The sequence below is a fragment of the Piliocolobus tephrosceles genome, chromosome 2 (assembly GCF_002776525.5).
Source record: "Piliocolobus tephrosceles isolate RC106 chromosome 2, ASM277652v3, whole genome shotgun sequence".
Taxonomy (NCBI): Eukaryota; Metazoa; Chordata; class Mammalia; order Primates; family Cercopithecidae; genus Piliocolobus; species Piliocolobus tephrosceles.
In genome coordinates, this window is record NC_045435.1 from 152543429 (window position 1) to 152558727 (window position 15299).

The window sequence follows — 15299 nt, forward strand, 5'->3', positions numbered from 1 at the left end:
AGCTGATAGTACAGACATCATCTGCAGATTGAGGAAGGCTGGGGCGGGGAGAGGTGGAGTGTTAACAGGACCTTTGGTGATTGACTGATTGTAAAGAAAAAACGTGTGTGGTCTTTGCGTCTCTTCAGGGTAGCCTGAGCCAGGGCTGCTGCGCTGCCCCCACGGCTCTGACTTGAAGTTTGGCCATCAGAATGGTGGTACTTAAGGTCTTGGGCTTCAGTGATCCCCCCATACTGCTTATTTCCCTTTAGGGAGGAGGTGAGTGGGGGAAACATTTGAAACTTGTGGAGTGGCCTAGCTATAGGACAGCTGGCAAAGCTTGGCCTCTGGAGCCAGACTGCCTGGCGCTGAACCCCAGCTCCCCTTGTCATAGCTGTGGGACCTCTGGCAGATTATGTAATCTCTGTGCCTCAGTTTCTTCTTCTTTAAAATGGGATTGTGTCTCAGTTTTTGCTGTGAAATAACCAAAGCCCAAAGCCATGGGGAAGGGCAGGTGGAGGGAAGACAGCTGTCTTGACATCAGGTGATACAGGTTGGAATCAGAGGTCTACTGACTTCTAGGGATACTTGGCACATGGAAGCCACAGTCTTCTCATCTTTGAATCCGGGGGCTGCGATTCTTGCCTACATCCCTGGGTGACCTGGAGGATGGTAAGGGATGCTGTTTGAGAGCTGCCCAGCCTGAGTGGACAAGAGGGCCACCTGTGTGCTTGGCTGAGACCCGCTGGGTACTACAAACAGAGAAGGTTCCAGTGAAATGTCCACTGGGGCCAAACTGGCCATGGGGCCTGGCGGTAGCTCTGTTCTCTTGCCCCAGGTCCTGCCATGACCTTTCTTTGTCAGATTGGCACTGGGAAAGGGGCCAGAGGGAGGGCTCGTATAGGCCAGGATTACAGTGAGATGGACTTTGTAGTGACTGGATCAGCAGGGCATTGCGCTGTGGCCTGTCTGCTATGATGTGACAGTTTGTTTCCCTGAGTGAGCCCTGCTTTACTTACTTACTTACTTACTTAATTAATTAATTTTTTGAGACAGGGTCTCAAAAACTGGAGTGCAATGGTTTGGTCTCAGCTCACTACCACCACTGCCTCCTAGGTTCAAGCGATTTTCGTGCCTTAGCCTCCTGAGTAGCTGGGATTACAGGCATGTGCCACCACACCTGGCTAATTTTTGTGTTTTTGGTAGGGATGGGGTTTTGCCATTTTGGCCAGGCTGGTCAACCCCTGACCTCAAATGATTCACCCACTGCAGCCTCCCAAAGTGCTGGGATTACAGGCATGAGCTACCACGCCCAGCCTCCTGCTTTGTTTTTGTTTTTTCCTGAGACAGTGTTGGTCTCTCTTGCCCAGGCTGGGGTGCAGTGGCACAATCATAGCTCACTGGAGCCTCAAACTCCTGGGCTCAAGTTATCCTCCCACCTCAGTCTTCTAAGTAGCTGGGACTACAGGAGCGCGCCATCATGCCTGGCTAATTTTTGTTTTTGTAGAGATGGGGGTCTCTCTATGTTGCCCAGGTTGGTCTCAAACCCCTGGGCAAGCAGTCCTCCTGCCTCGGCTTCCCTAAGTGTTGGGATTACAGGCATAAGCCACCGCGCCCGGCCTCCCAGTGTATTCTTGGACAGACTGACCGTGAGGACAGTTGTGACACTGGTAAATCGCAACCTTGTGTTCTCCTTTCCCTCCCCAGAACCTGTCCACTTATGCACATGTTGGCTCATGAACAAAGATTCTGCCTTGCTTGGGGGCGTTAGCATTTTAAGAGTGGCCTTTCACTTTAAAAAAAAGATGATGTGTGAATATGGACAAATGGCCATGGTCTACTTAGTGGGGGAAAAAAAACTATACATAAAAAATATATAAAACTATATAGAGCATATATGAAAGCATATATATAGTAAAAGAATGTATGCATATGAGTAGACAGGCCTAACATAGTTATTCTTTTTTTTTTTGAAATGGAGTCTCACTTTGTTGCCCAGGCTGGAGTGCAGTGGTGTGATCTTGGCTCATTGCAACCTCTGCCTCCCAGGTTCAAGTGATTCTCCTGCCTCCGCCTCCCAAGTAGCTGGATTACAGGTGCCTGCCACCATGCCCAGCTAAGTTTTGTATTTTAGTAGAGATGGGGTTTCACTATGTAGGTCAAGCTGGTCTTGAACTCCTGACCTCAAATGATCCGCCTGCCTTGGCCTCCCAAAGTGCTGGGATTACAGGCGTGAGCCACCATGCCCGGCCCTAACATAGTTATTCTTGTGTAGGTCAAAGAATGTGAACTGCTTGTTACCAATTATGGTGAAATAAATGCAGAAATTGAGAGTAAGACTTCAGAATTTTTTTTTTTTTTTTTGGCAATTTGATGTTGTGACATCCAGGTGGCATTTTACTTTCCTAGTTTGTTTTTATTCTACAGAAGTATTGATTTACGGTGGATTGGATGAGGGAAAATCCATCACCACATTGTTTGAGAAGCCTGGCTCTAGAAAAATGTACCCTCAGATGTTACCAGTTGTTGTTTCTAGCTTCTGAGGATGCTGGTGGTCTTTAGTTTTCCTTTCTTGGTGTTTTGTGAAATATTTACAATGACCATATGTTATAATTTTCATGGGATGGGGGTGGGGAATGAAGCCTGTTGTAAAAAAAAACAAATGTCTTTATAAGCCAAAGAAATGAATTTCTCTGGAAGGAATTTTAGGAACTATGAAGGCTGATGGGAAAAAGTTCAGATTGGTTGTTCCTGCCTTAATGGTAGATAAACCCGGATGCTGTGTGGGTTTGCTTGATGAATTAGTGCATTGTTCAGCCACTGTAGTTGTAATTCATGGAAGGATGAAAAGTGCTTTAAAGGCACTTTAGGGTCTTCTACAGCCAAGAAACCCTCGTATATGTGCTTATTTAGAAAACACAATAAATCAAGATATAATGGAAAACATTACAAATATTAAGAATATTTAGATATTTGAACTTACTCTATGTATTTGACCGTTAGCATCATTTCTAAATGGATAAATGTGGGCACATATAGGTTCTTTTGCACAACTTCATTCATGGATCCAGATTAGCAAAATGCTGTTAGTGGCCAAAACATGTTCTGGCCATTGGCTAGAACATAGAAATAGCTATCTAATATTGACATAGACTGTATTGCCTTAAAAAAACTAGGCATGTTTTCCTTTTAACCTGCAAAGATCAACAAGATAATACACAAACTCTCCTGGCCCCTCAGCTGAAACCCATGGCAGGGTCATAAGCGCTTGCTATTGCAGTACCTGCCGACTTTCCTACAAATCATGTGACTGTATCCCCAGCTGTATTCAAGGTGCCTTCCCTCTGACTCTGAGTGTCATCTCAAAAGAAGACAGGCTATGGGGTTGATGGATTCATTGCTATCCCTGTGGTTAATGAGAATCTTCAAATCCCCAAGTTGACAGCGATCTGGTCCCTGTGGACTGTAGCCTTTTAATTTTGTGCTGTTATTTTTCTTTGTCAGCATTTGTTGTAGGGACTTTAACATAGTGGTGTGTGTGTGTGTGTGTGTGTGTGTGTGTGTGTGTTTTGGCTGGATGAATTAAACATCTATTGAACCTCATTCTTTGGCAGGCAGCCCAGGTATCTTTGCCCAGCCTTTCTCTTTGAGAGTTACTTAGTCTGCCGATTGCCACGTAGATGTTTCCAGCATTAAAGACTATACTGCTTTTTTGTAGTGCATTTTAACCAAGAGTATCACAGAATTTGCAAAGCAGCTCTTGGAGAGCTCGGCAAGTCAGCCCCTTTCATTTCCTTAAAGGAAGATGGAAAAAATTTTGTTCTATTCTTGCCTGATTTTTTTTTTCCTTTGCTGTGTTTTGCTGGATTATCTAAGAGATGTTAGTGTTTGTTCTGACAGAAAGAAACTGCTATCAGGGAGACAATGAGAGGAATATCCGCTGTTTATTATAACTGCAGCTCAGCCCTCTTAATATAAATCTTTTATTGTTTGGCATTAAACCCAACCAAAACATGATGAATGGGGTTTGGTTGTCTTCATTCACCACACCCTTTTGTTTCCAGCATGTGAAAGGATTCAGCTTCGTTTTGCTAGATTTGAAGCCCACAGATTTAATGTTCTCTTGATTTTTGGCTTTATTGGAAGAAGAAACGGGATGTGCGTCTTCTTCATTGTTCTGGTTACTGTTTCTCCGTAATTATCCCAAGCCTTAATAGCTTAAAACAACTGTTTTATTTTGCCTGTGATCTGTGGGTCAGGAATTTGGAGAGGGTTTTGAGAGGGCTCAGCTGGGCGGTCCTTGCTTGAGGAGTTTTGTGCAGTCAGATGTCAGCCTGGGTTGTAGTCATTTGAGAGCTTGGTTGGATGTCTCAGATGGCCTACGCTTGTGTTTGACAGAGGATGCTGGCTCTGAAAGCTTACGCTGAGAGCTCAGCTGGAGTTGCAACCAGCGTGCCTACGTGTGACCTTTCTCGTGTGGTACTTTCACTTCCTTTTGGTTTCTGGCTCCTTCCAGAGTGAGTGTCCTAAGATGACCAGATGGGAGCTTCATGGCTTTTTCTGACTGAGCCTTGGAACCTCCACAGTAGCTCTTCTATTATAATCTGGTGGTCCAAGCAGTCATGAGCCCACCTGGATGCTAATTCTTCTTGATCCTGGGGCAGTGTTAAAGACTTGTAGGCCATATTTGAAAACTGCCACCCTCATGGTGATGTAGAGACAGTGGCTTATTCTGAGGCTTGTAGGACATATACTTTCTTCCTTTCCTCCCTTTCTTTCTGTGGGGAGACTTCATAAACAACCACGTTTCATTGTCTTCTTGAGGTGCTTTAATGGTTAACCAGCCAGCAAAGCAAGGACTTTGGTTAGTATTCCCGGTGACCTCAAATAAGCCAGCAACAGTAGAGGCAAGATGGACAGTTTTCAGTAATGCTATGGGTCTTGCCATAGGAAATTCTTTGCCACTTTGCCCATTTCTTAAAAATTTTGCCTGAGAAAAAAATTATGGCATGGCTTCAATGCCTATTAGAAAAAATTAGTGGAGCCTAGAGCCAGAGGTACTACAATAATTAGACAGATGCTTTATAATTCAGGGTGGTAGGGTTCTAAAGCCCCTTGGGCAATTCCAGATAGATATGCTGTTTTCTTTCCCTGCCACTGGTGTTGCTGGGTCTTCTCTGGGGAAAGAGTCCTGGTATTGCACTTATTTGATAGAAATTACATCTACTTCCCCACTTGGAACTTGTTAAAACCACACTTCAATGTTGTGAAACTTAGGGTCAAAAAAAGCGTAGGAGGCTGGGTGCAGTGGCTCACTCCTGTAATCCCAGTACTTTGGGAGGCCAGGGCAGGCCCAGCAGATCTCTTGAGGCCAGGAGTTCAGGACTAGCTTGGCCAACATGATGAAACCCTATCTCTACTAAAATACAAAAAAGAAAAAGTAGTAGCCAGGTATTGTAGTGCATGCCTGTAATTCCAGCTACCTGGGAGGCTGAGGCACAAGAATCATTTGAACCTGGGAGGCAGAGGTTGTAGTGAGTCAAGGTCACGCCACTGCACTCCAGCCTGGGTGACAAAGCGAGACTCTGTCTTAAAAAAAAAATGCATAAGAAAACTTTTTTCTTGGAGCTGATAGAAACTAAACTACATAGCTCCATAGCATATGATGGTGGAAAGTGTAGGCTTTAGAGCTCAGAGCTGGATTTGAATTCTCTGCCTCTTAATGTGCTGTACAGTCTTAGTAAGTTATATTAGCTTATCTGGGTTTAATTTCCTTCCAAAATGTGAAGGGCAATACGGATCTTACCAGGGCTGTTAAGGGTTAAATAGGGTGATGTTTGTAAAGTGTCCGGCATGGTACTGGGCATATATGTCCAACAAATGTTGGTCCTTTCCTCCTCCAGCCCCTTAGCCATTTATTAAATAATGGCACCTAAGTAAAAACAACCACTATTTTGTGAAAGGTTATTATATGCTAAATTTTGTGCTAAGTGGCTTCTATATTTTATCCTATTCATTCTCACAACAGTCCTTCAGAATGTTGATGAGAAAGGGAGGCACTGAGTGAGTAAGTCAATTCTCCCAGGTCACACAGCCAAGGAGTGGTGGAGCCAGGATGTATAATGAATCCAGGAATCTGAGGCTGAAGCCCATGCCCTTAAGTAGTTTGTGTTTGGAGGCATAGCGGATGCATATTCTGAGATCTCCACTGAGGCTGCATAGATGAAAGAATGCTGGAGTCTAGGACTTAGGGGACCAGGTTTTCAATCTTCGCCTTGATATTAATCAGGTATAGATCCTTGGGAGAGGATCTTTATCTCCTGAGATTTCAGTCACTTCATCAGTGAAATGGGAGCATCTAAACTAAAAGATGGGCAAACTTTTTTCCAGCCCCGATATTGTTTGGGATCTCCATTCTGATCTAGCCACATGTTGAATAAATTATGAACCACCTTCGGTCTTGACAGTTGAGGAAATACAAAAGCTCTGTAGTCAATCTATGCTGTCATAGACTTAAAATTTTATTTTTGTTGAAACAATACTTGGACGTAGTTTTTTAAAAAGAGTCCCTGATAAGTTATAATGCAAAATGAAAGTCCTCTACCTCACTCCCCCGCACCCCTAGTTCTATTCTGATGAAATGATGTTTTTAGCTGTTCCTTCTGGTCGTTTCTCCTGTGTCTCTAAAGTTACAGCCGTCGACTTTGACTTTGGCTCTTTTGCATCCTGTGCTCTCCTTTCTTAACGTTTTGATTAGCTGAAGGCAGGAGGAGGTTATCTAAAAGCCAGCAGATGTCAGCCAGCCAGCCAGCCTGCCTGGAATGCTGTGGTGGGTGGATGTGTGATTCCTGTGCAGGCTACCACTAACTGATCTCCAGAGCTCTCCGAGGCTGGGCCATGAACTCACCATATCGCCCTGATTCTAAGACTTGTGCTAATTATAAAGTGGACCTTGTATTTCATAACAGCTTGGGTGGTGGTTGAAACATCAGCCCCAATAAACATGCACATCAATGGTGTAATCTGTCTGAAATGTAATGATTGTGAAGTTTTGAAGAACATTGTGGGTCTTGCAGCTGAGGAAATATGTGAAGCCTCCTGGCGTCAACATGGAAATAGTGCTTTTGTGGTTGAATTTGGTAAAACACTGCTGTTTCAGCATTTCTGCATCCTCTTACTCAAAGAATCCTGTGAATTTAAGAACATGTGTTTGGCCATAAATGAAAAATTACTGGGGTTCCACCAGTCTTTCTAGCTGTGTGCATGAGAGCTTCCTTGCTTACGTGCATGCAGGGTTGTCATGTAGCTTTGGTCCATCCTCCCGGGCCTTGTAGCACTGACCCCTGTGCTTGCTTGCACGTTTAAAGGGCTCATGAGTTTTTTCCTTCGTTCGTGGAGATTTGTACCTTGGACTATTTTTTTTTTCCCATTTCATATCAGATGAGTAATGTGCTCACATCATAACAAAATTCGAGGATGGCATATCTGACACGTGCACGTGAACACCCAATCAGCACACTTACGAACTCCAAAAGGATCTACCTTGGGCTATTTTAAACATTTTTTGGTAATTGGTTCAATTCCATTCTGGTGCCTAAGTAACATCAACAAAAAAGATGAATTGAAAGCAAGTCTTGGCCGGGCATGGTGGTTCACACCTGTAATCCCAGCACTTTGGGAGGCTGAGGCCGGCAGATCATGAGGTCAGGAGTTTGAGACCAGCCTGACCAACTTGGTCTCAAACCAATCCCATCTCTACTAAAAATACAAAATTAGCCGGTTGTGGTGCCTGTAATCCTAGCTACTCAGGAGGCTGAGACAGGAGAACCACTTGAACCTGGGAGGCGGAGGTTGTAGTGAGCTGAGATCGCGCTACTGTACTCCAGCCTGGGTGACAAAGTGAGACTCTGTCTCAAAAAAAAAAAAAAAAAAAAAAAAGAGAGTCTTTTCCAAATGACGTTCTACAAAATATCTGGCTCATATTATTTAAAAATCGAGGCTATGAAAGACAAAGACTGAAGAACTGTACCAGATGAAAGAATGTTAGATAACAAAATGCCATGTGTGACTCTTAGATTGGATCTTGGACCAGGAAAACAATTTTTGCCCTTTATTATAAAAGACATTGGTGGGACAGTTGATGCAATTTGGAGAAAGTTGTAGACCAGATTAATAGCATTGTACCAATGTTAATTTTCTGACTTTGATTATTGTACTCTGGTTATATAAGTGGATGGCCTCATCTTTAGGAAATATGCACCCAAAATATTCCAGGGTAAAGGGGCATGGTGTCTGCATCTTACCCTCATTTTTTCCAAGTTTGAAATTATTTTAAACTAAAAAGTTAAAGAGCCATTTGCCTTAACTCAGCCTCCAAATGGCAGCACTTCCCTTTGGTTATGGAATCACGACACAGGCCAAGGATTGAAAGGAGGCCTGCGATATTCTGGGAGGTGGAACTGGGTGCTCACCTGCTTGTTTAGAAACACTTTATAGTTAGATCAGGGCTCTAAACCAGACCCTTTCTGTCTAGGAGGGAATTGATTCTACTTAGGCCTTAAAAGGGTCCAAGACCCTTGTTAACCTCAGAGGAGGGAAACTGGAAGGAGAAAACCATGATGACCCCTATATTTTGTTTGTCTCTGTCCTCTTAGTGAAAGGAACCTCTTGGTGGTTCAGATAAGGACAGGCAGTGTGATGCCTTGGAAAGGGTTGGAGTGAAGAAATAGGATCTGGCCTTGTCAAAGTTGTTGAATGCACAGCGCTTGCCCAGAGGGTCTGGAGCTGGGTGATGCCCAAGCTGGGGTTAGACTATCCTGCGTTTTGTTCCACAACCCACTCAAATAGCTTACATTAAAGGGAGGATTTTCTGAAAGGTTGTAGGAGTCTCATGGAACTCAAGGGAGGGGAGGTGTCACTGGCTCTGATGCATAGGGAAACCACATGTCTCAGCTGGCCCTGGCAGTCTCGGTGGATGCCTGTGGTCCCAGCACAGTTATTAATAGTGCCTCTTCTTATTCTCAAAAGTGTCCTGTTTGATTGATACATCATATGACTGTGTTGTCACAGGATTGGAATCAGGAGCCCAGGTCACCTCTCACTGCCCCTCCTGTGCCACCTCATGGTTCTCTCCACATTTGCTTTTCTCTGTCTCTCACCTCTGTTTTTGTCTGTCTCTCCCTCCTCTGGTTTCCTCTGTTCTGATTCCTGAGAGAGGGAGTCTTGTATTGGAAACACGGTGGCAAGTCCTCACAGAAGGAAGTAGCAGGTCTGGCCGACACGCTAAGGGGCCCCTACTCCTGAAGTCGATCAGGGCCTGAGATGGGAAAAGAAAAGGACTCGGGGAAGGGGAATTAGGTCCTTGGTTTCCAGCAGTGATCTTGAAGTTCTCCCCAACTTGAAAATCCTAGTGTGTTCTTCCTATTCCATTTGTATTTGTCACCTTGGGGCTGTTTCTCCTGGGTCTTCTAGTTGGATGACACCGACTGCTGTGGAATTGGGCCTGTGCTGTGAGCAGGAGTGTTGGGGCTGGCTCCAGCTCCCCGGTGGTCTTCATCCGTACCCCTGCTCTCTACCTCTGCTTCTTCCCGGCTCCTGTACCCTCCTGCCTCGGCCTTTCTGGTTTGGCTCCCTTGGGCCCCCACTCTGCCCTGGTGCAGTCTTTGTGCTTCTGTCTCTGCTACAGAATTCTTAAGGTAGAATCAACTTGCTCTGGCCCTCGGGGCTATGAAAGCCCCTCACAGCGGGAGCTGGGGCTAAGAAGAAAAACCAGACAGAGGCAGGAGGGAAGGCATCCTGAGGCCCCCAAAAAGCATGGCAGGATCTCTCAAAGCAGAGAATGGTCTAGGGCTAGGCCTGTGCTGTGCTATTTAAATTATCATTAAGTCTATTGAACCTGGGAGGCGGAGGTTGCAGTGAGCCGAGATCACGCCACGGCACTCCAGCCCTGGTAACAGAGTGAGAGTCCACCCCAGAGAATAATTAAAAAACAAAATCACTAAGTTAATTAAGTTTTTATTTTTTGAGATAGAGTCTCGCTCTGTCACCCAGGCTGGAGTGCAGTGGCACGATCCTGGCTCACTGCAGCCTTGACCATCCGGGGTTAAGCAGTCCCCCTGCCTCAGCCTCCCGTGTAGTTGGGACTCTAGGCATGCACTGCCACACCAGGTTAATTTATGTATTTTTAGTTGAGATGGGGTTTCGTTATGTTGCCCAGCCTGGTCTCAAACTCCTAGACTCAGGAGATCCTCCCACTGTGGCCTCCCAAAGTGCTGGGATTACAGGTGTAAGCCACCGCGCCTGGCCCCTTGAAGTTAAATAAAATACAACACTTAGTTGTGCCAGCCACATTTCGAGTGTTTGCTTGGCCACAAGTGGCTGTGGCTTTGGTGTTGGATGGCACAGATGTAGCACATGTCATCATCACAGAAGTTACCTCAGCCAGTGCTGGAGAGCACTTGCTCCCTTTTCACCCAAGCGCTATTTAAAGTGGTTTCTTTGTGTGTTCTAGTAGCTGCCACAAGTGCTCTTAGAGAATAGATTGGATGGGTGAAAAGAAAGCATGACTTGTATTAGGTTGGTGCAAAAGTAATTGTGGTTTTGCCATTAAAAGTGATAGTGAATGGAACATTTCAGGTACCTTTACTACTGGCCAGTAAGTCAGGATGTCTTCATAGTGCCTTTTATCATAGAATTCCAGTATGTTCCTGCTAATGGAGACTTTCCCATCATTCCAGGGCTGGATTTCCCTAACTCCAGTTATTCTGCTGCCGCCGCCATCATTTTTGCCATATTCTAGGACTGCGTGTGCTATCTATTCCATGTTGTCTTTTAAATTGGTTCATGTTTTTACTTTAGATTTTTTTTTTTTTTGAGACGGAGTTTCGCTCTTGTTGCCCAGGCTGGAGTGCAATGGCATGATCTCGGCTCACTGCAGCCTCTGCCTCCCAGGTTCAAACGGTTCTCCTGCTTCAGCCTCACGAGTAGCTGGGATTATAGGTGCCTGCCACCATGCCTGGCTATTTTTTTTTTTTTTGTATTTTTAGTAGAGACGGGGTTTTACCATGTTGGCCAGCCTGGTCTTAAACTCCTGACCTCAGGTGATCCACCCACCTTGGCCTCCCAAAGTGCTGGGATTACAGGCATGAGCCACCGCGCCCAGCCTTACTTCAGTTTGAAAAGGAAATATCCTTACTATACATGGAAAACCATCAAAGGAAAATACATTTTTTAAGCAGGTGTTTTTTTAAAGAATAATATATACATAGGGAGTGCCCACCTTGTCAGGGTACAGCTTATGACTTTCAGAGTAATGTTATGTTGTTTCCGGTGGATTTATAGTTCTCCTTATCAAATTCTAGCAGATTCCCCTCTTTATGAAGGCTCTGAGCCTGGATTAGCTTCCCTTTTCTTTAAGAAAGAGATTAGCAAATGTATTCAGGTGCTGAATACATTGTGGTACCAAATGGAGTCTTTCTCCCTGACAAAATCAGAAGCATTTAAACAAGATCTGAGAAGGAACAACTGCTTCATTCTTACTGAAAGTACACTCTTGTCTTTGGTTCAAGAGGGGTCTATGTAGAGCAGGCCAGAGGGCAGGTACATGCAGCACACTGGAAACTTTTTGGCTATAGGTCCCCCTTCACGAAGTTCTTGGTAATCATTGAGTACCCCAGAGAGCTTCATTTTTGTGGATAGTATTAATATTCGCCATATAGAATCAAAAGACATTTATTTCAAAGGTCTATATTCATTAAAATGACAATCAGCCTATTACATGTTAACAAAAATAATATATTTTATGAAAAAGGACAATTTTTCCAAACAAAAAATTCAACAAAAGAGTAATTGTTTTACGTACTTTTGCAAGTCTCTTTAATGTCTGGCTTTAATAGAAAAGCTGATTCTCTCACCTCCTTCTGCATTTCATGTCATTTCTTGCCGTGTCACTGTCAGGTAGCTTCTGGAAAACTCTACTGAACACTCAGAATGACAGTGAAAATGGCAAGTCTTTATTAATGAAAATGGCTTCCATCTTGCAGACTCCTTGAAAAGGTTTCCAGGTGCCCCACCCCCACCCCCACCAATGGTTTACCCAGACCACCCTCTGAGAACCACTGGTGAAGTGACTGTCACACTGGACTAGAAGACTGAAGATGGCCGGTCGCAGTGGCTCACGCCTGTAATCACAACAGTTTGGGAGGCCGAAGCAGGAGAACTGCTTGAGCCCAGGAGTCTGAGACCAACCTGGGCAACACAGTGAGACCTCATCTCTACAAAAAATTTAAAAATTAGCCGGGTGTGGTTGTACGTGCCTGTAGTCCCAGCGACTTGGGGGGCTGAGGTAGGGGCATTGCTTGAGCCCAGGAGGTGGAGGCTGCAGTGAGCCGTGATTGCGACACTGCATCCAGCTTGGGTAACAGAGAGGGATCCTGTCCCAAAAAACAAAGAACAAAAAGTACTGAAGATGTCTGCTTTCATCTAACACTTGACACTTACTAGTCCTGTGACCTTATGCAAAGACATTAGGTCACCTGGAACTCCAGGCCTTCAGTTTTCTTTTGTTTTTCTTTGTTTTTGAGACAGAGTGTCTGTCACCAGGCTGGAGTGCAGTGGCGTGATCTCAGCTCACTGCAAACTCCACCTCCTGGGTTCAAGCAATTCTCCTGCCTCAGCCTCCCGAGTAGCTGGGATTACAGGCACCCACCATGCCCAACTAATTTTTGTGTTTTTAGTAGAGATGGGGTTTTGCCATGTTGGCCAGGCTGGTCTCGAACTCCTGACCTTAGGTGATGTGCCTGCAGCCTCCCAAAGTGCTGGGATTACAGGAGTGAGCCACCGCACCTGGCCTCCAGTTTTCTTATCTGGAAACTCGGGATGGAAATTCTGGCTGAGGCTGTTTTACAGGGTTGTTGTGTGCCTCAGATAATGCCTGTGAAACCTCTTTCTGCCAGCTGAAAGTGGTATACTTGTAAATGGCATTAGTAAGGATCTTTTGAAGTATGGTGTTGTCTCTAACATGTAGGACAGTTATTTTTTAAACACCACCATCCCATCTTTATCTCACTTAATTCTGGGGACACCTGTGAAGAGGAAAGCCACGATTCTCAGTTTCCAGGCAAGGTAATTGAGGTGATCAGGTGAGCGATTGCCCAGAAAACAGGGACTCATCCTGTGTGCTGCTTGTCAACCTGCATGCTGCTTCCAGTGTGTACTGGTGCTGGCTGGTGTGGTTTAGCTTGAGCTCTTATCTGACACAGGGCTGTGTGTCTGACACACTGACACAGTCAAACAGGGAGACTCTGCCACCCCCAGCAATTCTTTGCTTGAATAAATTACCTTCAGTCTGAGTCACCTAATGGATGAAACACAATTTTCGGATTTGAAGAGCTGAGGCCTCCTCCAAGCAGAGGGAACTGTTTGAGAACTCTTTCAAGTGCTGATCTAAAAACTCCCCTGGTAAACAGCCCTGGGATGGTAAATGGATTCTTTTTCTTGACTGGTGGAAGATCTGCTCGCTCTCTCAGATAAGCTTGTACTTTTGAGCCACTCCTCTCCATGGCTCATTTCCTGCAGGGAAAGCAGTCAGCTTACTCTCCTCTCTGGACATTCCTGAAGCCACCCCCACTTTGATCTTGGAAAAACACATTTGCTTGTAATTGCAGGAGACAAAGAATCACAGTCAAGTCTTTTCTGTAACTAAGAAACAAGACAAAAAGCCCAAGTTCAATTGTGGCAAGGTAGCTTTAAGATGTATCTAAAGAAATGCTTTATAAAAGCTAGGTTGAACTAAATTCCACAGACTCTGCTCCTTATACACATGGCTTTACTGTCAGGGGCAGAAGCCCTCCAGCGAACTGTATTTAATTACAGTGCTTTGCCATGCTACAGAACGTGGGTTGGGGCCGGGCGCGGTGGCTCAAGCCTGTAATCCCAGCACTTTGGGAGGCCAAGACATGCGGATCACGAGGTCAGGAGATCGAGACTATCCTGGCTAACATGGTGAAACCCCGTCTCTATTAAAAAATACAAAAAACTAGCCGGGTGAGGTGGCGGGCGCCTGTAGTCCCAGCTACTCGGGAGGCTGAGGCAGGAGAATGGCGTAAACCCTGGAGGCGGCCACTGCACTCCAGTCTGGGCGACAGAGCGAGACTCCATCTCAAAAAAAAAAAAAAAAAAAAGAATGTGGGTTGGTTGGCCCTTGCTTTCCTATGCTAATATGGCTTCCATAAAGTGTATCTTTCAATCGCATGTTTAAAGCTTAATTCAACTACGAGTGACAGCAATACAATTTTAGCTAGCTTGAACAAAATAGAATGATAGTGGAAGGGGGCCTGTCTTGGCTCAGGGAAGAGGAGTATAGGTGTAGATTGTAAGGCGTTGCTGGGTCCAGAGGCTCAAAGTGCCACTGGGACCTCCTAGGGGTCTCCTTCCCTTCTTTCTTCTCTGTCAGGCTCTCCCCTCATGGTGCCAAGACGGCTGCTGTCTGCTGTAGGCTTTCATTCCATCCTCTTAAACATCTCAGTGGAAGAAAGTTCCTCTGACAGTTTCAGAAAGGTCCCAAAATGAAGTCTCATTGGTTGTGATGGGTCACGTCTATCGCCCCTGCTCATAGAACAATCACTGTGGCTAGGAGTATGACTGTGGCCAGGCCCTGTCACATCACTAGGGACTGAGAGGTGGGAGTGAGGACCAAGGAATATTAGGGCTGTAATGCTGGGGATAGGAAAGATTTTGGTTTGTGGCGTCTCATACCTCAGTACTTTTGGGAACTGTTACCCGAGTAGCTGTGACCCTCAGTGGAATGGTAACAGCTGGGTGGGCTTTTTCTTACGGGGATGGGGGGCGGGGGCGGGGACTGGCTTTGTGTTTACTTTCAATGCGTCTTTGATGAATAGGCTTGTTGGTGGTTGGAGGTCAGCCAGTCATGCATCATTCCTGGCAGCACAACCTCATTTATAGAAGGAAACGCTGATGTCAAATCGAGTCTTCTGGATTTAATACCCTTTGATGGTCACACACTTAACACAGATAGTCACGAAAAGGGCATCGGTCAGACTGGCGGGCCCTGAACCTGCCCATCAGAATCCCCCGAGGGGTCTTTTAACATACTCTGCACCCAGGTGACAATTTTGTAAAACCTAAATTTGATCAGGTCATGCCCCTGCTTAGAAAAATCTGTGGTATTTTACAGTTGAAAACAAAAAACCAGGCAGGGTGTTCTACACTTGTAGTTCTAACTACTTGGGAGGGGCAGGAGGATCCCTTGAGCCCAGGAGTTTGAAGCCACAGTGTGATATGATCATGCCTGTGAATAGCCT

General features: G+C 45.3%; 1 protein-coding gene and 1 non-coding gene across 2 annotated transcripts in view; one reads left to right on the top strand and one right to left on the bottom strand.

Moving 5' to 3' along the window:
* SH3BP5 (SH3 domain binding protein 5) overlaps positions 1-15299 on the top strand; it is a 77535-nt gene that overhangs the window by 8617 nt on the left and 53619 nt on the right. The gene's annotated exons all lie outside the window — the stretch shown is intronic.
* Positions 7414-7517, bottom strand: LOC111539558. Its single transcript, XR_002730720.1, has one exon. It is a non-coding gene; the product is annotated as a small nucleolar RNA U13 (small nucleolar RNA).